The following is a 23,203-nucleotide window of genomic DNA, read 5'->3' as shown; positions in this document are numbered from 1 at the left end:
CCCCCAAGGAACTAATCTAGATATGTGGTGAGCACTTTGAACCCCCAAGGGCTTCACAGAAGTTTATAATGCCCGGGAGTGAAAATAATAAAATCATATTTTTTCCACAAACATGATCTTTTAGTCCCCAATTTTTTTATTTTCCCAAGGGTAAAAGGAGAAATTGGACCCCAAAAGTTGTTGTCCAATTTCTTCTGAGTATGCTGATACTCCATATGTGGGAGAAAACTACTGTATGGGCACACGTCGGGGCTTGGAAGGGAAGTAGTGACGTTTTGGAATGCAGACTTTGATGGAATGGTCTGCGTGTGTCATGTCGCGTTTGGAGAGCCTCTGATGTGCCTAAACTGTTGAAACCCCCCACAAGTAACCCCGTTTTGGAAACTAGACCCCCCAAGGAACTTATCTAGATGTGTGGTGAGCACTTTGAACCCCCAAATGCTGCACAGAAGTTTATAATGTAGACCCATAAAATTAAAAAAGTCATATTTTTTTTCCACAAAAATGATATTTTTGCCACCAATTTTTTATTTTCCCAACGGTAACAGGAGAAATTGGACACCAAAAGTTGCTGTGCAATTTGTCCTGAGTAGGCTGACACCCCATATATGGGACATCAGGGGGGGACATCACTGTGACGTGTCAGATCGCTGATCTAACACTTCACACATCACTGTGTCAGATCTGCAGGCACTGAGGAAGCCGCCTCCCTGCAGGCCCCCAAAGGCCCCCGCCGCCATCTTGGATCGGTGGCTTGCAGGGAAGGAGGCCCCCAGAGCAGCGCAGCACATCACGCTGCACTGGGGGTCTCAGGGAAGCACGGAGGGAGCCCCCCCTGCTGATGCTTCCCTAATCCCCGGTACACTGCGATCATATTTGATCGCAATGTGCCAGGGGTTATCGTGCCAGGGCGGTCCCAACGCACATGAATGGGATAGTACATCTAATGTCAGAAAGGTGTTAAAGTGGAATAAAAGTGTGACACCATTGTTCTCAGCAACCCATGCTGTTCTCCTTCCATTCATTAATTTTTCCATCCAATTCAAAATTTTCACTGCCCCCCAGACCTCCTTGTAGGGTCTGCCAGAAAAATGTTCAGATTTCCCATAAACTCCCATTATACTCTTTACTCGAAACGAGCATCTGAGCACTAGGAATTGCTTGGTTCAATTAACTATCATCCCAGCATTTTAGTGCTCGCTCATCTCTACATAAACATCATAAAAGCAGGCTATGAGGTACTTAGACAGTTGGGTCCTCGCTTTGGTTATTAGGAGTTACAAGCAAAGCTAAGCACTACAGTATTCCACTTTCAAGGAAAACGGGATTATTAGAAAAGTAGAGGTAGGGCATGCTCTGGACAAACACTGGGACTTTAAAAAGGCATTCCTGTTATGAATGAGTCACCGAAGGAGGAAAAAACAAAAATACAAGCTAAGTCCAGAAAACCGGAGAGGTTGGTAGCTATCGGATTGCAGACCCCTGATCCTATCCACAACAACTAACAGTAGCCGTGGGGGGTTCCTACGATGCCCTAGACCCCTCGATCACAGCCGGAGAACTAAATAGGCCTAAAGAAAGAAAGGGGAAATCTAAACTGCCCCAGAGCAGACCCCAAAGCAATAGGCAGCCCCCAACATATAATGACGGTGAAGCAAGATGAAAACACTAACACAGATAGAAAGATAGGTTGAGCAAACGATGGGGCCCAAGGTAACTAAAAAGGACAGGATAGAAAAGCTGCTGTCTGCAATCCGTAAAAAACCCTACCAAAAAATGTCCCAACCGTCTGATAGGAAAAACAGGCCCTGAAGTCGCTAGGACTTCAAAATGACTATATCAGCACTCAGGTAAATTCTGAAGACAGATCAAAGAGACAAACTGATCAGAGACAAAAATGGAACTCAGCACACCCCCGACTGGGGATGGCTGAACTCCATTAAAACAAGGTAAACAAAACAAAACTAATAAGTTCAATATCAGAGCAAAAACTTATCTTTGGGAAGCAGGAATCAGACTGGTCTCCAAGAATCCAGCAGAGAAATCACCAGTGACTAAGAAGGGCGTCGGCTGCCTTATATCCAGTCAGAAGTTCCTGTTACCCAGTCATCATCTACCAGATCAGGTGTTTGGTAATCAGCCTCACTACCTTCCTTCACCAGAAGAGGGAGTTCATCAGACATCGATGGTGAAGGGGAAAATGAACTCACAACACATTCCCATTTCATACATTCATGGAATATTCATTAGGTATGCCATAAATCTATGATAAACATGGGTCTCTCAGAGGGACCTCTAGGACCTGCATCTATCTAAAAAAAAGCACTCAAGACTTTTTTTAAGCCATTGACGGTTACGGATGAGAACAGCTCCTGAGGTAGCCTATTCCATAGATAAATATTTCTTAAGGTAAAGAAGACCTCTCTCCTCTGGAGACTTAACTTTTCTTTCTCTGGGAAAAGGGAGTGGGTTTTAAATAAATCCGTGTTTGATCCCTTTTTTTCTACGAACCATTATTGCACTTTGAATCAGGCCCCATTCAAGTAGCAGTCATTCACCACAACATTCTGCCATTTTAGGCAGTTTTCAAACCTTACTTTCTAAGCCTATAGACTTTAATTTACCCATTAGACATCAGTGTGGTACAGTATCAAATGCACTTGCAAAGTTTAAAAATACAATATCCTCAGCTACCCCTCTGTCCAGGTTTCTACTCATCTCTTCATAAAAAAAAACTTATCAGCTGAGTTTGCCATCTTTTGTCTTTTGTAAAACTGTGCTGACGATCACTTAGAATATTATTTTCTATCATATACTCCTGTATTTAATCCTTTAGAAGCCCCTTGAACATTTTTCCAACAATGAATGTTAAAGATGTTGCCCACTACTTGGATAACTCCTTGTATCTGCCCACACTTGGCCCCGATTAAATAAAAAAGCTTATACTCACCTCCTAGGCCGGTGCCGTTCCCGCTGTGTTGGCCCTCTCTCTGCCCGGTTCTCACATGCTGTTGTTGCGACATGTGACTCCGGTACCCAATCAGTGCTGGTTTCTCTGTCTCTGCCTTCTGTTTTATTGAACTTGAAGATGAAGTCAGAAATCAGCTACAGCCCGGACTTCCTCTTCATATTCAATTAGTCCAAAGGTGGGGAAGCGACACCAGCGCTGATTGGGCACCGGGCTCATGTGTCACAACAACCGCATGGGAAACCCAAGGAGAGCGGGTGCCGAAACCGCAGGAATGGTGCCGGCATGGGAGGTGAGTATTATTATTATTATTATTATTATTTATTGTTATAGCGCCATTTATTCCATGGCGCTTTACATGTGAGGGGGGTATACATAAAAACAAGTACAATAATCTTAAACAATACAAGTCATAACTGGTACAGGAGGAGAGAGGACCCTGCCCGCGAGGGCTCACAATCTTCAAGGGATGGGTGATAATACAGTAGGCGAGGGTAGAGCTGGTCGTGCAGCGGTTTGGTCGATCGGTGGTTACTGCAGGTTATAGGCTTGTCGGAAGAGGTGGGTCTTCAGGCTCTTTTTGAAGGTTTCGATGGTAGGTGAGAGTCTGATATGTTGTGGTAGAGAGTTCCAGAGTAGGGGTGATGCGCGAGAGAAATCTTGTATGCGATTGTGGGAAGAGGAGATAAGAGGGGAGTAGAGAAGGAGATCTTGTGAGGATCGGAGGTTGCGTGCAGGAAAGTACCGGGAGACGAGGTCACAGATGTATGGAGGAGACAAGTTGTGGATGGCTTTGTATGTCATGGTTAGGGTTTTGTAATGGAGTCTCTGGGCAATTGGGAGCCAGTGAAGGGATTGACAGAGGGGAGAAGCTGGGGAATAGCGGGGGGACAGGTGGATTAGTCGGGCAGCAGAGTTTAGAATAGATTGGAGGGGTGCGAGAGTGTTTGAGGGGAGGCCGCAGAGCATGAGGTTGCAGTAGTCAAGGCGAGAGATGATGAGGGCATGGACTAGGGTTTTTGCAGATTCTTGGGTGAGGAATGAACGGATGCGTGAAATATTTTTGAGTTGAAGTCGGCAGGAAGTGGAAAGGGTTTGGATATGTGGTTTGAAGGAGAGATCAGCATCAAGGATTACTCCGAGGCAGCGAGCTTGTGGGACTGGGGAGAGTGGGCAGTCATTTACTGTAATTGATAGGTTCGTAGGGGGGGTCACGTGAGATGGGGGAAAGATGATGAATTCTGTTTTGTCCATGTTGAGTTTCAGATATCTAGTGGAGAAGAAGGATGAAATAGTGGACAGACATTGAGGGATTCTGGTTAGTAGGGAGGTGATATCTGGTCCAGAGATGTAGATCTGTGTGTCATCAGCATAAAGATGATACTGAAAGCCATGAGATTCTATGAGCTGTCCCAGGCCAAAGGTGTAAATAGAGAACAGCAGGGGCCCTAGGACTGAACCTTGTGGGACTCCGACAGATAGGGGGCGAGGTGAGGAGGTGGTGTGTGAGTGGGAGACGCTGAATGTCCGGTCTGTTAGGTATGATGAGATCCAGGAGAGGGCCAAGTCTGTGATGCCGAGGGATGAGAGGGTCTGTAATAATAGGGAATGGTCCACTGTGTCAAAGGCAGCCGACAGGTCCAGGAGGAGGAGGACAGAGTAGTGTCGCTTGCTCTTGGCAGTTAAGAGGTCATTGGTGACCTTAGTAAGGGCAGTTTCAGTGGAGTGGTGTGACCGGAAGCCAGATTGTAAGCGGTCGAAGAGGGAGCAAGAAGAGAGATGGGAGGACAGTTCAAGGTAGACGTGTTGTTCCAGTAGCTTGGAGGCGTATGGGAGAAGTGATATAGGGCGATAGCTAGATACAGAGGATGGGTCAAGAGAGGGCTTTTTGAGGATAGGTGTGATGGAGGCATGTTTAAAGCTTGAGGGGAAAACACCAGTTGTTAGTGATAGGTTGAAGAGATGGGTTAGGGTTGGGATGAAGACTGTGGTGAGGTTTGGGATGAAGTGGGATGGGATCGGGTCGAGTGCACAGGTGGTGAGATGTGATCTTGAGAGTAGAGTGGAGAGTCGATCTTCTGTAATGGTGGAGAAGTTGGTTTTGAAGGTGGAGGGCTGGGAAGTCGGGAGGAAGGGCTCTGGGGGTTGTTGACCAAAACTGTCCCTGATGTTATCAATTTTCTGCTTGAAAAATGAGGCAAAGTCTTCAGCTGAGATGAGTGGGGAGGGAGGAGGTGCTGGGAGGCGGAGGAGAGAATTGAAGGTGTTGAATAACTGTTTAGGGTTGTGAGACAGGGAGGATATGAGAGATGAGAAGTAGGTTTGTTTAGCTGTGGCGAGTGTGGTCTTGAAAGTAGTGAGGGACTGTTTGAATGCGATGAAATGCTCGTTGGAGTGGGATCTTTTCCATCTGCGCTCAGCAGCCCTGGAAGCTCGCCTCAGCTCTTTGGTCAGGCTGGTGTGCCAGGGCTGTCTGTTGATTTTGCGAGTTTTGGTATGTGTAAGTGGGGCAGCGGATTCCAAAGCTACAGCTATTGTGGTGTTATATAGAGCGGCAGCGTCATCCGCATTGTGTAAGGAACTTATATCTGTAAGAGGGAGGAGGGATTCGGAGAATGAGTGTAGGTCAAGGTGTTTAAGATTCCTGCGAGGGTGTGAAAGTTTGTGGGGTGGGGATTGTAGACATGGAGTGAAGAGGGAAGAGAATGTGAGCAGGTTGTGGTCAGAGAGAGGAAGAGGTGAGTTAGAGAGGTTAGATAGGGAGCAGAGGCGGGTGAAGATGAGGTCCAGTGTGTGGCCATCTTTGTGGGTGGCTGTAGAAGACCATTGAGTGAGGCCGAAGGAGGAAGTGAGAGATAGAAGTTTAGTGGCAGCTGAGAGGGAAGTGTCAATGGGGATGTTGAAGTCGCCCATGATGATAGTAGGGATGTCCGCGGAAAGGAAATGAAGTAACCAGGTGGTGAAGTGGTCAAAGAAGGTGGTGGCTGGCCCTGGGGGGCGGTAGATGACAGCCAGTTGGAGGTTGGAGGGGGAGTAGATGCGCACAGAGTGCACCTCAAAGGAAGGGAGGGTAACAGAGGGTGGCAGTGGGATTGGGGTGAAGGAGCAGGTATCTGACAGGAGAAAACCAACTCCTCCACCATGTTTGCTGCTGGGGCGGGGGGTGTGAGAAAGGTGGAAGCCGCCATACGAAAGTGCAGCAGGAGAGGCTGTGTCAGAAGGGGTGAGCCAGGTTTCGGTGATGGCGAGGAAGGAGAGTTTGGTAGTAACAAAAAGATCATGGATGTAGGAAAGCTTGTTGCAGACAGAGCGAGCGTTCCACAGAGCTCCTGTTAGTGGGACTGGGGAAGCGGGGGCTGGGTGAATGGGTATAAGGTTGGAGAGGTTACGGAAGGTTGTGATAGAGCGTGGATGGGAGGTAGAAATGACTGTGGGAATGTGGTGAGGAGGACCAGGATTTGGAGAGATATCACCAGCAGTGAGAAGGAGCAGAGAAAGTGTTAGCAGGTGGGAGCAGGAGAGGGCATGAGGGGGCTGTCTGTGTTTGGAGACAGAGGATTGTATGTTGAGGAACAGTTTTGAGGCGGAGGTGAGGTGGATGGGGAGGATTGAAGAAGAGATGAACAGTTCCTTACTAGGAGTAGGGATTAGGGGAATTAGCAGAAAGTGAAGGATTATTGGGGTGAAAGTGAAAACAAACAGAAACATTGTTTACAGTGACTGTGTCCAGTTACCTTCAGTTCCCTTCTGGTTCAATTCTGGTTTTAATTCTTAAATTAATCTTCACACTTCTAGCACACACTTATAGCAATCACAATGCAGACTGAAGTCTATGCAGACTTGTACTCTGCAATATATGTACAACTAAGTGCAGTCAGGTGTGAAGCAGAGAGGAGTGGTCTCTGCTCATCTTGGCCAGACAATTAAGAGTGGACCAGATGTATATGATCAAGCCAGAGTAAACAAGGTCATAAATAACACTGGGGTAAGCTGGGGTTAGCTGAAAGGCATACCATGTGAATGCTAGGTGCAGAGGCAAGTCTATGTGCAAAGCTGGGTGACGCACTGTGTGTCCTTCATAGACAGACAGCAGGAGAGCAGGAGAGCTGGGTGGATGGACATACCATGTGAATGCTAGGTGCAGAGGCAAGTCTATGTGCAAAGCTGGGTGACGCACTGTGTGTCCTTCATAGACAGACAGCAGGAGAGCAGGAGAGCTGGGTGGATGGACATACCATGTGAATGCTAGGTGCAGAGGCAAGTCTATGTGCAAAGCTGGGTGACGCACTGTGTGTCCTTCATAGACAGACAGCAGGAGAGCAGGAGAGCTGGGTGGATGGACATACCATGTGAATGCTAGGTGCAGAGGCAAGTCTATGTGCAAAGCTGGGTGACGCACTGTGTGTCCTTCATAGACAGACAGCAGGAGAGCAGGAGAGCTGGGTGGATGGACATACCATGTGAATGCTAGGTGCAGAGGCAAGTCTATGTGCAAAGCTGGGTGACGCACTGTGTGTCCTTCATAGACAGACAGCAGGAGAGCAGGAGAGCTGGGTGGATGGACATACCTGTCGGAAGAATAGAGATGCTTGTTAGAGTGCGATGGTGGCAGGTAGCAGGGCACAGTCTGTATTCATCCTTCTGGTTTTAATTCTTAAATTAATCTTCACACTTCTAGCACACACTTATAGCAATCACAATGCAGACTGAAGTGTATAAGCTTTTTTATTTTATCAGGGCCAAAAATTTAGATCAAGAAGGGGGTGTCCTAGTAGTAGACACCCCTTTAACGCTACTGGTCTGTAATCACCTAGGAAAGTCTTACAGCTCCTTTTGAAAATGGCAACCACATTAGCATTGCACCAATGTTTTGGTACAGCACCAGTCACTAGAGATGGATAAAAACTCAGGACGCAGGACTTGCATCTATCATATATATTACTTATTCTGTAAATACGCCATAAATATATTGGATGGGAATACCCTTTTAATGAGGGGGGGGCAATTTTTTTGTTTAGAGATCCATCTATGTTTTTACTGTTCTTGAACGATATACTGGATACTAGGATCATTGTGTTGTATTCACATCATGATAATAAAGTAGCCGTAAACATTCACATTGAATTAATTGACACAATTGACAGTAATCATGATTTGTGGTACATAAAAGAGATTTATCTTAAATGCAAGATTTTTTTTTGTCTAGATGCTTTTACAGGTTAAAAAAAACAACAGAAATTGGGTTTGCCAGACTCACAAAACAAATCCTTGCTGTGAAGACTGTTGCCTTTATGATTAGAAGACACAACAGGGTTACGCACTTGTCTAAGACACAGGAGCATGTGTATGAATGTATTATTTCTGCTTGTGTAGTGTTTACCTATTACCCCTTCGGATGCCTTATTAGCTAGATGGACGAATTTACTTGCAGCGTCAAATTAGGAAATTAAACCCGATCAGCACTAAAATCCCTCAGTGTGTTTTATCTTTGGGACATTTTAAGTGTGTTTCTACTGATACAGTCTTTTCTACGGCCTCTAAGATATCTCAACAAATTTCAATGTTAACCCAGAACACAACAGCAATTTCATAAGATTCAATGGTCGTGTTGGTGCAAAATATTACAATACATCCTGGTATACTACACCGAAGGGAAAAATTAAACTTTCTGCATCTGCAAATAAAAATGAATAGGCTTCTCCACTTCACAATCTATAAATTTCCCCCTCCAGCTCCTGTGCTATAGAGCTAAAAACTGCCTGCCATTTCTTCCTCCCCCCATTGTCATTTTCTATAGGATGATACCTCATTATATTTCTCCTATCTGTAATCAGGGCACGTAATGACAACATACAAAACCATTTGTTATATACGGTACATTTTATGATCTTCTAAATACACTAATATTTTAGAATTTTGGACAGAACCAGCTGGATTATCAGCACGAAATATATATTTTCTTGGCAACTTAGTAAAATGTAATAATAAAGAGTTTATGTAAAGTTTTAATAAAATGTGTCCTAGTAGTGGAACAAGCAAACATGTGAATCGAGAAACTGAATAGCTTCCCAACTTTAGCATTGCATAAGATAAAAATAATAATGATAATAATGATGAAATTGAAATTGTCCTAACCTGCCTGGAATACCATTGTAGTCCCACTACATTGTTATTACCCTTATTAGTTTATTTTAATTAGACATGTAGTTAAGGGGAATCTGTCACTTCAGATAATGCTACTGACCAGCAGATTTAGGGTTAAACTGCAGTTTAATAGCATTGTAACGGTGCCCGTCCCCTTTACTGAAAGTGCGGCCTATTTCTTTCCTGGAGCTGTCAACTTTCAGTCAATCACACAGGTGTGCTCTGAGTGGCTGTCAGTCAAAGTATCGGGGCATGCTTACAGCTGCTCCAGCTTGCCCATATGACTGAAAGCTGTTCCCGGGAAGAATAAAGTTAATTTTCTTCCAAGTACCACACTTTCAATATGGCTGACAGATTACTTTCTAACACTATTAACCCCAGGATTAACCCTATATGGCGATGGTTTAATTGGGTAACAGAGTTCATGATGGATTAGAGAGGTGCGAGATTGTTAGATAAGAAGGGAAATGATGAGGGGATGCACTAGAATTTTTGGTGAATTGATGTTGAGGAAAGATCATATTTCTACTGGAGGTGGTAAAGGCTTCAATGTATGATTTCAACGACAGGGTGGAATCAATGGTTAGCCTAAGGTAGCGGACTTGTGAGATCTGTGAAAGTATATAGCCAATAAAGGGATATTCCCATCCTATACAATGCTGGAACCCATATGTTTTTTGAGACAAGGGGTCCCCTAACACAAAGACCCTCGTGGTTACGCAGCTGAGTCATAACGTTTTCATTTTTCAGTCGACTTATGAGGGATTATTTCAAGCTTGTCGAAATGACTAAAAAAAATTGCAATTCCACTATTGTTTCTCGAGTTTTGTTTTTATGGTGTTCAATGTGCAGTAGAAGTGACCTGGCAACATGATATTTCAAATTAGTACAATTGCGAAGATACTAAGCTTGCACAATTTTTTTTTCTTTTGTTAACGGAAAAATAATGTAGAAATTTTATGAGACTCGTAACTTGTTTATTTTTCCATCAGTGGAGCTATGTGTGGGCCTATTTTTTATGCGGCAAGCTGACGTTTTTATTGATACCATTTTGGGTTAAATGTTTTGATTGATTTTAATTTAATTTTTTTGATTGATTTTTATTTTGGGGACAGAACTTCAGCAATAATGGTGCTTCAAATGTACATTTTTTTATTTTTTTACACCTCTTAAGGAACTTGAACATTCAGTTGTCTGATTGATTGTGCTATATATTGCAATAGTATGTTGCTAAAATTATGGCCTGTGGCTGGGCTTTGCTTGAGTTCCAACAGAGCACCTACGGGGGGCCTGAAGGAGGCATCCTGGCTGCTATGGCAACCCAATGGATCTTCATGATAATATAAATAGGTACTAACCAGTTTATGAAAACAATGGAAAGCTTGGTAGGTAAACAGCGTATAAGTAGCAAATACAATGACAGCAGTGACTTTCAATGACACTAAGAGTATATGCAGTGTGACAGAGTCACTAGTAATATAATAGAGGGGAGATATGTTTCACTACACCTAATGGCATCAGTGATATATAATCCAGAGTTGTATTTCCTCCAGCACAGTAAGTGTTGCGAGGGTTAAGTTATGTTATGTGCTGGTTTCTTAGAGGGACATTCATAGAGCGAGTGGGAGAATGTCCCCCCATGTCTCCCCCTACAGAGCCGGCACCACTGTGTGCTGACAGGACCTTGGTGAGGTCACAGTCATGTGATCAGTCACGTGATTGAGGAGTCACATGGTCTAGGCTTAAATGGCTGAAGGGAAAAACTCTCAGTATTCAGTGTTTGCCTGGAGAAGGAGCACTGCAGGAGAGTGCTGCATGGATTTGTGAACCTGAACAGTGTGTGTTCTGTCAGCCGTGAGAGGGAGGGACCCCGCACACAGAAGGACTGTGTTTGTTCTGCCACCATTTTGTTTTGTCCTGTTTTGCCCAGAGGGTTGTATTTTCTTTACCACACCTAGGTTTATGCTGCCTACAATAAACCCAAGGAAGTTCTTAAAGCTGCAGTGTACCCGTGTCTACCTCCATGTGCAGCTGAGTGAGCCGACCTACCACAGCAGGTACACTTCAATATAATTAACAAGCAAGCAAAATACAATTGGATTAACCCATTCTTTGTATAAATGCATAAAACAACAGTATTGTACTAGTTCTTTAGTAATTGCATACTCTGAGCAGTTTTCAAAGTTTCTCTTACAGAAAAAGTATTTTCCCTTAACTAAATGGATCTCTATAAGGCTATTTATATATGCGCATATATATTCTGATTTATGATGGTACCAGTACATCCTAAAACTGAAGTAGAAGGGTCCTTTCTGGGTTGAGTCCTGAATAATAAGAAACACCATTATGATGCTCTTAAAAAATGCTGATCTCTCCAAAGCAGGGCTTCCCTAAGTCCTTAGAGATAGAAATGCCATCTTGAAGCTCGTAGGGAATGCCAATCTCTCCAATGCAGAGTTTGTCTAAGTCCTTAGACTTAGAGATAAGGCCTCACATGGCCTAGCCCTCAATGCTGTGTTCTAGGTTGTCCTCACCGAGTAGGCTCAGGCCAAGCCAAATAATGTGTCCCAGAGTCCCCAACAACACATGCAGAGTCGCATCTCCCTATTCAGACTTTCTACAAGGATCCACAGTATCACTTCCACATGGATTCTCCTGCGACTTCTCCCAACCGCCAAAAACCCCAGAACTCAAACTCTGGCCTCTCACCACTGCCTTCTCCTGGCCAGATCATATCTTACATCACAAATCTCCAACAATACAGTAAACTGTGATTAACCTTTATAAGGAATTACATAATTCACATTTGACTTAAAAGTGTGTAAATCGTCAGAAAATTACAAGTTGCTTAAATCAAGTTTTATGTTGAACATATTTTTCTTTATTTTTTAAAGCTTTTTAAAAGGAATCTGTCACCCCTTTTTTGAGATATCATATAATGCTATCATTCAATTGTGTGTCACATAAGGATTCTCTCTGTACTTTTGCTTCCCCCTGACCACGCACCTTTCATGCATAAATACCTTTTTTATATCGGTTTAGATGTATGTAAACTGCCGCTGTGCGGTCCGCTGGGCGGGGCTTATTCACCTGCTCCCCCCTTCCTGTCTTGCTCTACACATTTCTTCTTGTGTAGAGCAAGACAGGGAGGGGGAGCAGGTGAATAAGCCCCGCCCAGCGGACGGGACCGTGGCAGTTTACATACATCTGAACCGATATAAAAAAGGTATTTATGCATGAAAGGTGCGGGGTCAGGGGGAAGAAAAAGTACTAAGAGAATCCTTATGTGACACACAATTGAATGATATCATTATATGATATCTCAAAAAAGGGGTGACAGATTCCCTTTAATTATTCATGTCATGATCTCAATAAAAAAATGAAAATATTGTGATTATTCTGGTTTCTGAGTCTACAAGTATGTTGATACCTCATGTTCTATAAAAATAATTTTCCATCATTCATGTCATTTTCATTACGGGCAGAATTTAAATTAAGTTTATCACTTATACATAGGGAACATAGGATCACATCATTTGCAGTAGGTAAGGGTATGTGTCTCCGCAAGATAAATAGACATGCTGCTGTCTAGAAAGACACGTCACATGTCCGGTTACGCGGATGTGCCCCCTGCGTGTTTGTACGCATAGTGGAGATGAGATTTCATAAAATCCCTTCCACTATGCTGTAACATCTGGACACTGCAGATTGGACACTGCGACTGTACACAGCTTCCAGTCCACAGCAAATACTGAAGGAATCCTGAACATGGAAACATACCCTAATAGTCTCAGCTCACCCCCTATCCCTCTCAGCACAGTGACCTCTGTGCAGGTCACAGAGCATGCCTAGAAAACTCCTCCATAGAAATCAATGTGTCCTCTCTTAAGCATGATAGCCATCCTCGTAATCACACAGAAAACATAATTTCAAAAATCCAGTCAGAAAATTAAAACAAAATTCAATGATAATGAAAATAATGTGATTCATTATGAGGTTCATAGCCTTTAACAATTTAAAATACATATGAGTTCAACAGAGAAATGCAATGGAGTTTCACATGTTGCATTTTCATAGTAATGTCTAAACAATATGGAATTATACAAAGCATATAATTAAAATACAGATTTGTTAATAGATGCAAACTTAACTTCTTTAGCTATCTTATAAATAGTTGCACAGTGTACAGGTTCTACCTTATTCGCACTGATGGTACTAATTGCCTTGAATGGTAATTCACATATTTTTGCAGACTAATGTGGAATGTGGTCCTGGTGCCCCCTTTTTTTAACCCCTTCCTGACATCCGACGGTATATCCCGTCCATGGGACCTGGGCCCCTATGCCCATGGACGGGATAGTACGTCGGGCGCGATCAGCGGCGCCCACGTGGTGAGCGCCGCTGATCGCGGCCGGGTGTCAGCTGATTATCACAGCTGACACCCGGCACAATGTGTCAGGGGTGGTCACGGACCGCCCCCGACACGTTAACCCCTTGCACACCGCGATCAAACATGATCGTGGTGTACCGGGAGTTAAAGGGAAGCATCGGCAGGGAGGGGGCTCCCTCCGTGCTTCCCTGAGCCCCCCACGGCAGCGCAATGTGCAGCACTGCTGCGGGGGACTCCTTTCCTCCAGGCCCCCGAATCCAAAATGGCGACGGGGGCCTTCGGGGGCCTGAGGAAGCTGGCTTCCTCAGTGCCTGCAAAGCGCAGGCATGAGGAAGCCTTCTGCAGTGCCTGTGTCAGATCGCTGATCTGTCACAGTGATCTGTGATGTGACAGATCAGCGATCTGTCACAGGACAGTGATGTCCCACCTGGGACTATTTAATAAAGTAAAAAAAAAAAAAAAGTGTACAAATAATTTTAAAAAAATCGCCAAATAAATTAGAAAAAAAAAAAAATATTCCCCCAATAAATCCATTTTTTGGAAATAATAAAAAAAAAAAACAATAAAAGTACACATATTAGGTATCGCCGCGTCCGTAACGACCCGCCCTATAAAACTGTCCCATTAGTTAACCCCTTTAGCGAACCCCTTAAAAAATAAAAATAAAAAACGAAGCAAAAAATAATGATTTATTATCATACTGCCAAACAAAAAGTGTAATAACGCGCGATCAAAAAGACGCATATAAATATCCATGGTACCGCTGAAAACGTCATCTTGTCCTGCAAAAAATGAGCCACCAAACAGCATCATCAGCAAAAAAATAAAAAAGTTATAGCTCGCAGAATAAAGCGATGCAAAAATAATTATTTTTTATATAAAATAGTTTTCATTGCATAAAACCGACAAAAACATAAAAAAAGACCTAAATTAGGTATCGCTGTAACCGTACTGACCCGAAGAATAAAACCGCTTTATCAATTTTACCGCACGCGGAACGGTGTAAACGCACCCCCCCAAAAGAAATTCATGAAACGCTGGTTTTTCTTCATTCTGCGTCCCAAAAATCGGAATAAAAAGCGATCAAAAAATTTCACGTGCCCGAAAATGGTACCAATAAAAACTTCAACTCGTCCCGCAAAAAATAAGACCTCACATGACCCGGTGTGTCAAAATACGGAAAAATTATAGCTCTCAATATGTGGTGATGCAAAAACTATTTTTACAATAAAAAGCGTCTTTTAGCGTGCGACAGCTGCCAAAAATAAAAACCGCCATAAATAGTAAATCAAACCCCCCGTTATCACCCCCTTAGTTAGGGAAAAATAATAAAATAAAAAAAATGTATTTATTTCCATTTTTCCATTAGGGTTAGGGCTAGGGGTGTGTTGGGGTAGGGTTAGGGCTAGGGTTAGGGCTAGGGTTAGGGTTAGGGTTAGGGCTAGGGTTAGGGCTAGGGTTAGGGTTAGGGCTAGGGGCACGCTGGGGTTCGGGTTGGAGTTAGAATTGGGGATTTCCACTGTTTGGGCACATCAGGGGCTCTCCAAATGCAACATGGCGTCTGATCTCAATTCCAGCCAATTCTGAGTTGAAAAAGTCAAATGGTGCTCCTTCCCTTCCAAGCTCTGCCATGCGCCCAAACAGTGTTTTACCCCCACATGTAGGGTATCAGCCTACTCAGGACAAATTGCAAAACAATTTTTGGGGTCCAATTTCTCCTGCTACCCTTAGGAAAATAAAAAATTGGGGGCAAAAATATCATTTTTGTGGAAAAAAATGATTTTTTTATTTTCACGTCCGAGTGTTATAAACTTCTGTGAAGCACTTGGGGGTTCAAAGTGCTCACCACACATCTAGATAAGTTCCGTGGGGGGTCTAGTGTCCAAAATGGGGTCACTTGTGGGGAGTTTCAATAGTTTAGGTACATCAGGGGCTCTCCAAACGCACATGACACCCGCAGACCATTCCATCAAAGTCTGCATTCCAAAACGTCACTACTTCCCTTCCGAGCCCCGACGTGTGCCCATACAGTAGTTTTCTCCCACATATGGGGTATCAGCATACTCAGGACAAATTGGTCAACAACTTTTAAGGTCCAATTTCTCCTGGTACCCTTGGGAAAATAAAAAAATGGTGACTAAAAGATCATGTTTGTGGAAAAAATACGAATTTTTTATTTTCACGCCCGGGCGTTATAAACTTCTGTGAAGCACTGGGGGGTTCAAAGTGCTCACCACACATCTAGATAAGTTCCTTGGGGGGTCTAGTTTACAAAATGGTGTCATTTGTGGGGGGTTTCCACTGTTTAGGTACATTAGGGGCTCTCCAAAGGCAACATGACACCCGCAGACCATTCCATCAAAGTCTGCATTCCAAAACGTCACTACTTCCCTTCCGAGCCCCGACGTGTGCCCATACAGTAGTTTTCTCCCACATATGGGGTATCAGCATACTCAGGACAAATTGGACAACAACTTTTGCGGTCCAATTTCTCCTGGTACCCTTGGGAAAATAAAAAAATGGTGACTAAAAGATCATGTTTGTGGAAAAAATACGAATTTTTTATTTTCACGCCCGGGCGTTATAAACTTCTGTGAAGCACTGGGGGGGTCAAAGTGCTCACCACACATCTAGATAAGTTCCTTAGGGGGTCTAGTTTCCAAAATGGTGTCATTTGTGGGGGGTTTCCACTGTTTTGGTACATCAGGAGTTTTCCAAACGCGACATGGTGTCCGATCTCAATTCCAGCCAAAAACGTCAAATGGCGCTGCTTCCCTTCCGAGCTCTGCCATGCGCCCAAATAGTGGTTTACCCCCACATGTGGGGTATCAGCGTACTCAGGACAAATTGCACAATAACTTTTAGGGTCCTGTTACCCTTGGAAAAATAAGAATTGAGGGTGAAAAGATCATTTTTGTGGAAAAAATATGATTTTTTAATTGTATGGCTTTATGTTATAAACTTCTGTTCTGTGAAGCCCATGGGGGTTCAAAGTTCTCACCACACATCTAGATAAGTTCCTTAGGGGGTCTAGTTTCCAAAATGGTGTCATTTGTGGGGGGTTTCCACTGTTTTGGTACATCAGGAGTTTTCCAAACGCGACATGGTGTCCGATCTCAATTCCAGCCAAAAACGTCAAATGGCGCTGCTTCCCTTCCGAGCTCTGCCATGCGCCCAAATAGTGGTTTACCCCCACATGTGGGGTATCAGCGTACTCAGGACAAATTGCACAATAACTTTTAGGGTCCTGTTACCCTTGGAAAAATAAGAATTGAGGGTGAAAAGATCATTTTTGTGGAAAAAATATGATTTTTTAATTGTATGGCTTTATGTTATAAACTTCTGTGAAGCCCATGGGGGTTCAAAGTTCTCACCACACATCTAGATAAGTTCCTTAGGGGGTCTAGTTTCCAAAATGGTGTCATTTGTGGGGGGGTTTCCACTGTTTTGGTACATCAGGGGTTTTCCAAACGCGACATGGTGTCCGATCTCAATTCCAGCCAAAAACGTCAAATGGCGCTGCTTCCCTTCCGAGCTCTGCCATGCGCCCAAATAGTGGTTTACCCCCACATGTGGGGTATCAGCGTACTCAGGACAAATTGCACAATAACTTTTAGGGTCCTGTTACCCTTGGGAAAATAAAAATTGGGGTGAAAAGATCATTTTTGTGGAAAAAATATCATTTTTTAATTGTACCGCTGTACGTTATAAACTTTTGTAAAGCCCTTGTGGGTTCAAAGTTCTCACCACATATCTAGATAAGTTCCTTGGGGGGTCTAGTTTCCAAAATGGGGTCACTTGTAGGGGGTTTCCACTGTTTAGGTACATCAGGGACTCTCCAAACGTGACATGGCGTCCAATCTGAATTCCAGCCAATTTTGCATTGAAAAAGTCAAACGGCGCTCCTTCCATTCTGAGCTCTGCCATGCGCCGAAACAGTCATTCCCCCCCACATATCAGGTATCTGCGTACTCAGGACAAATTGCACAATAACTTTTGCAGTCCAATTTCTCCTGTTACCCTTGGTAAAATAAAAAAAATTGAACCTGAATTATTTTTTTTATGAAAAAAGTTAGATGTTCATTTTTTTTTAAATATTCAAAAAAATTCCTGTGACGCACCTAAAGGGTTAATAAACTTCTTGAATGTGGTTTTGAGCACCTTAAGGGGTGCAGTTTTTAGAATGGTGTCACTTTTGGGTATTTTCTATCATATAGACCCCTCAAAGTGGCTTCAAATGTGATGTGGTCCTAAAAATAAAATGGTGTTGTAAAAATGAGAAATCGCTGGTCAAGTTTTAACCCTTATAACTTCCTAACAAAAAAAAATTTTGGTTCCAAAATTGTGCTGATGTAAAGTAAACATGTGGGAAATGTTAGTTATCAAGTTTTTTGTGTGCCATATCTCTGTGATTTAAGGGCATAAAAATTCAAAGTTGGAAAATTGCAAAATTTTCAAAATTTTCGCCAAATTTCCGTTTTTCTCACAAATAAACGCAAGTTATTTGAATGAAATTTTACCACTAACATGAAGTACAATATGTCACGAGAAAACAATGTCAGAATCACCGGGATCCATGGAAGCGTTCCAGAGTTATGACCCATAAAGGTACAGTGGTCAGAATTGTAAAAATTGGCCCGGTCATGAACGTGCAAACCACCCTTGGGGGTGAAGGGGTTAAAGAGACTATATGCACCTATTTTTCTTGGTATTCATAGTTCAAGTGTGTCTTTAGTAACTACTTTCACATGCTCTATATGTTGGTAATCATTTTTTTTTATAGATGCTGTGTCGTAATACAATAAAAAAACAGATGCAGAGGTTTGTGTAGCCTTCAAAATGCGCAGGAGGCGATGTGATAAACTTCCCATGTTGCTTCGATATTGATTCCTGACACAAGAGGACCATCTTCTATTTTATTTTTAGTATTATCACATATTAGCGCATCAAATAATTTAGAAGATAGTTAATTAAGACTAATCTGTGACAAAGAATTTATTAACACTTTCACTCCATGATTACATCTAAAGAGAATTCATCAACATTTTCATAGAATCCGAGAATGTTATAGTTGGAAGGGATCTCCAGGGTCATCGTGTTCAACCCCCTGCACAATGCAGGAGTCACTAAACCATCTCATTCCATGTCAGTCCATGTCTGTCCAGCCTCTGTTTAAAGACTTCCATTGTAGGAGAACTCACCAGTCACCACCTCTCGTGGAAGCCTGGTCCACTCATTGATCACCCTCACTATCAAAACGGGTTTTCTATTATCTAATCTGTATCTTCTCCCTTTCAGTTTCATTCCATTGCTTCTTGTTTTTCCATGTGCAAATGAGAATAATGTTGATTTTAGTTCATTATAACAAGCCGTTCTTATTGTGACTGTATGGGTTAACCATCAAAATGACTGTTTTGCTGCCAGAACCAAAGCACATAGCTGCAGATCCAATTCCCCCTTCTGGCAACAACGCAACTCCAATCAAAATTGGAATTCATCTATTCATGAGGCTTTAACCCTTTCTGTAAAGGCAAGATGTTGGCTCATCTGCGGCCTGGGCTAGAATGAGTCACTCATAAATGTCTTCACACTGGCTCTCTAGCACACAAGCGGTCATAAAATGAGGCAGCATAATATAACTTCAGCACATAACACTATAACACCATTTCTTTCACAGTGGGATGAACAAATGAAAGCCTTTCCTGAATCTTGACAAGCATGCAAGTAAAGGTGATACACAAGAGTTCAGCCTTTAATATATGCTGATATTAAATAGAGTGTGTCAGTCATAGTCATTACTTTATGATTTAACAGCAAACTGAAAAGTTATATACAGTACAGACCAAAAGTTTGGACACACCTTCTCATTCAAAGAGTTTTCTTTATTTTCATGACTATGAAAATTGTAGATTCACTCTGAAGGCATCAAAACTATGAATTAACACATGTGGAATTATATAATTAACAAGAAAGTGTGAAACAACTGAAAATATGTCTTATATTCTAGGTTCTTCAAAGTAGCCACCTTTTACTTTGATTACTGCTTTGCACACTCTTGGCATTCTCTTGATGAGCTTTAAGAGGTAGTCACCGGAAATGGTTTTCACTTCACAGGTGTGCCCTGTCAGGTTTTAATAAGTGGGATTTCTTGCCTTATAAATGAGGTTGGGACAATCAGTTGTGTTGTGCAGAAGTCTGGTGGATACACAGCTGATAGTCCTACTGAATAGACTTTTAGAATTTGTACTATGGCAAGAAAAAAGCAGCTAAGTAAAGAAAAATGAGTGGCCATCATTACTTTAAGAAATGAAGGTCAGTCAGTCTGAAAATTTGGGAAAACTTTGAAAGTGTCCCCAAGTGCAGTGGCAAAAACCATCATGCGCTACAAAGAAACTGGCTCACATGAGGACCGCCCCAGGAAAGGAAGACCAAGAGTCACATCTGCTGCGGAGGATAAGTTCATCCGAGTCACCAGCCTCAGAAATCGCAGGTTAACAGCAGCTCAGATTAGAGACCAGGTCAATGCCACACAGAGTTCTAGCACCAAACACATCTCTACAACAACTGTTAAGAGGAGACTTTGTGCAGCAGGCCTTCATGGTAAAATAGCTGCTAGGAAACCACTGCTAAGGACAGGCAACAAGCAGAAGAGACTTGTTTGGGCTAAAGAACACAAGGAATGGACATTAGACCAGTGGAAATCTGTGCTTTGGTCTGATGAGTCCAAATTTGAGATCTTTGGTTCCAACCACCGTGTCTTTGTGCGACGCAGAAAAGGTGAACGAATGGACTCTACATGCCTGGTTCCCACCGTGAAGCATGGAGGAGGAGGTGTGATGGTGTGGGGGTCCTTTGCTGGTGACACTGTTGGGGATTTTTCAAAATTGAAGGCATACTGAACCAGCATGGCTACCACAGCATCTTGCAGCGGCATGCTATTCCATCCGGTTTGCGTTTAGTTGGACCATCATTTATTTTTCAACAGGACAATGACCCCAAACATACCTCCAGGCTGTGTAAGGGCTATTTGACCAAGAGGGAGAGTGATGGGGTGCTACGCCAGATGACCTGGCCTCCACAGTCACCAGACCCGAACCCAATCGAGATGGTTTGGGGGTAAGCTGGACCGCAAAGTGAAGGCAAAAGGGCCAACAAGCGCTAAGCATCTCTGGGAACTCCTTCAAGACTGTTGGAAGACCATTTTCGGTGACTACCTCTTGAAGCTCATCAAGAGAATGCCAAGAGTGTGCAAAGCAGCAATCAAAGCAAAAGGTGGCTACTTTGAAGAACCTAGAATATAAGACCTATTTTCAGTTGTTTCACACTTTTTTGTTAATTATATAATTCCACATGTGTTAATTCATAGTTTTGATGCCTTCAGAGTGAATCTACAATTTTCATAGTCATGAAAATAAAGAAAACTCTTTGAATGAGAAGGCATTTCCAAACTTTTGGTCTGTACTCTATATATACATAAACTGTGACTGGTTGGCACCTGTTCACACTACTCAGGTCTGGTGAAACTGGCCACAACTCGTTACAGTATATTGGTTCCGTACAACAGCACAACCAAATGCAAAAGATCCAAAATAAATCCTCGGCCGACTGGCCACTAACTAAATGGTCAAAGGCCTGACAAAACAATCGCTTTACTTACAGAAAATGTCCCAGGAAAAAGAGAGACAGGTTATTAGACACAGTCATCACAAACACCTTAAGTGGCTCCAAGGAGCAGGAAATACAGTTACCGGCTACCAAACTACCCGGCTGGTCTACTTACAATTTTGTACTGTACCGTATATGACAAGAACTGTAAACACCATCACACAATTTTACCCTGGTTCTATTACCCCTTTCTCCCTGTTTTGACCTCTGGGCTGGAACACTCTTTGCTCCTAAACAGTATACCCTGGACGGGTAATACGCATAGGTCAGCTGACGTCCGGGTCTATGCTGTACTGAGAAGCTAAAGTGTTGTAATGACATGAACCACCAGGTCACTCGTCTATTTTTCTGCATCCTTTTGAGAGAGGTAATTTGAATTCATCCCTATTAAGTTAGGCTATGTGCACACGTTGCCGATTCTGCTGCAGATCCGCAGCGTTTTTGGCCCTACGGGTCCGCAGCAGATTCAGCTGTGTTGTACAGTACCATTGTTTTCAATGGTAAAATGAAAAACGCTGTGCACATGCTACGGATTTTTCTGCGGGTTCAAATCCGCAGCATGTCAATTCTTTGTGCGGAATCCGCAACAGTTTGTTAGGCGTCGAGTTTCCCCCACTGCATAGGGGGAATCTCAAGCCATGTCCTCTGCGGCCGCAGAGATTCCTGCTCAGCAAAGACGTCGGTCCAGGCGTCTTGCCCAGGCTAATGCTATGCATCTGATTGCTCCCTAAGGCTGTGCTGTAACACCATGCTTTAGTCAGCAGCAAACAGACGCTCCAGGGACTAAGTCCTGAATTTTGCCTACTGAGCATGCCCGTGGGACGACCTCTCAATGGAGGTCGGGGGTCACATGCGCAAGTCCCGTTCCTGCTCTTATTGGTCCACTACTGGGAAGGTCCCGGAAGGACGCTGCTATAAAAGAGCCGCATGGCCGCACGGCCATGCGCTAGTATAGATTCTTATGGTATTGTGTGTGAGTGATGAGGAATGCATGTATCTGGTGACTGACTCATTAAGACTCCCCTCCCTTGGATACGTATGGTTTAGGGTTTTTAGAGTCAGAGTCAGCGCCTTGTAGTGGCTGAGTCTATTGACACAGTGCTCCCAGTTCACAGCACCTCTATGAGCGCCATATTGCGCCATCCAGCTAGGCACATAAGTACCGCATCTACTGCGTCGCCGAGTGCTGGTGAGTCTAGAGGGACTCCGACCCTGTGTATTGGGGCAGAGTCCTGTGGCTTTACACTAGCGCTAACTTGGCCGAGCTCTGTGAGCTTAACAGGCTTCGGCATTTGTATTTGGCGGTGGTGCAGCTCTGTGAGGCAACAGAGTCCGACTCATACACTTCAGGTGACGTTAACCCGCGTGTGCTCACTTATTATACCGCCATATAGTGTTTGCAATTACTTAGCAGCAGTAGTCCATCTCTGCACAGTGGACCCCAGGCTGTGAACACACCTCATTATTTTGTTATTATTTGGTGCGTTCCACCAGCCTAAACAGTATATTAGTGCCAGAGTCTGGCTAGTAATGGCGGACGAGCAGCGACTCCACAGGTACATCCAGCAGATGGAGGGCAGGTTGGCGACTCTCGAGCGCTCGACCTTAGCTGTGGATCTTACCGTGGTCGCTGTTCATGCAGCCATGGAGGCTGTCTCCCGTGTGCCCACTGCCTTCCTGCCCCGACTTTATCCCGCCACCTGCTGCCCGAGAAGTTCTCAGGCGATAGTGCCTCTTGTAGGGGTTTCGTGAGCCAGTGCACTATACAGCTGGAGCTGCTGGCTGCATGATTCCCCTCCGAGCAGGCTAAGGTGGGATTTATTATTTCTCTCTTGGCGGGCAGAGCTTTGGAGTGCGCCAGAATGCTGTGGGAGCATGGTGATCATGTGGTACAGAGTGCCTCACAGTTCTTGGGCATTCTGAAGCAGGTCTTCCTGGGACCGCGAGTTACCCATGACACTGCGCTCCGGCTGCTGGCATTGTCACAGGGTTTGTCCATGGTCAGCCACTTTGCCATCCAGTTCCGGATGCTGGCC

Source organism: Dendrobates tinctorius, unplaced genomic scaffold (genome assembly GCF_039654945.1).
Source record: "Dendrobates tinctorius isolate UK_male_01 unplaced genomic scaffold, ASM3965494v1 ptg000016l, whole genome shotgun sequence".
Taxonomy (NCBI): domain Eukaryota; kingdom Metazoa; phylum Chordata; class Amphibia; order Anura; family Dendrobatidae; genus Dendrobates; species Dendrobates tinctorius.
This window is presented reverse-complemented; position numbering follows the sequence as displayed.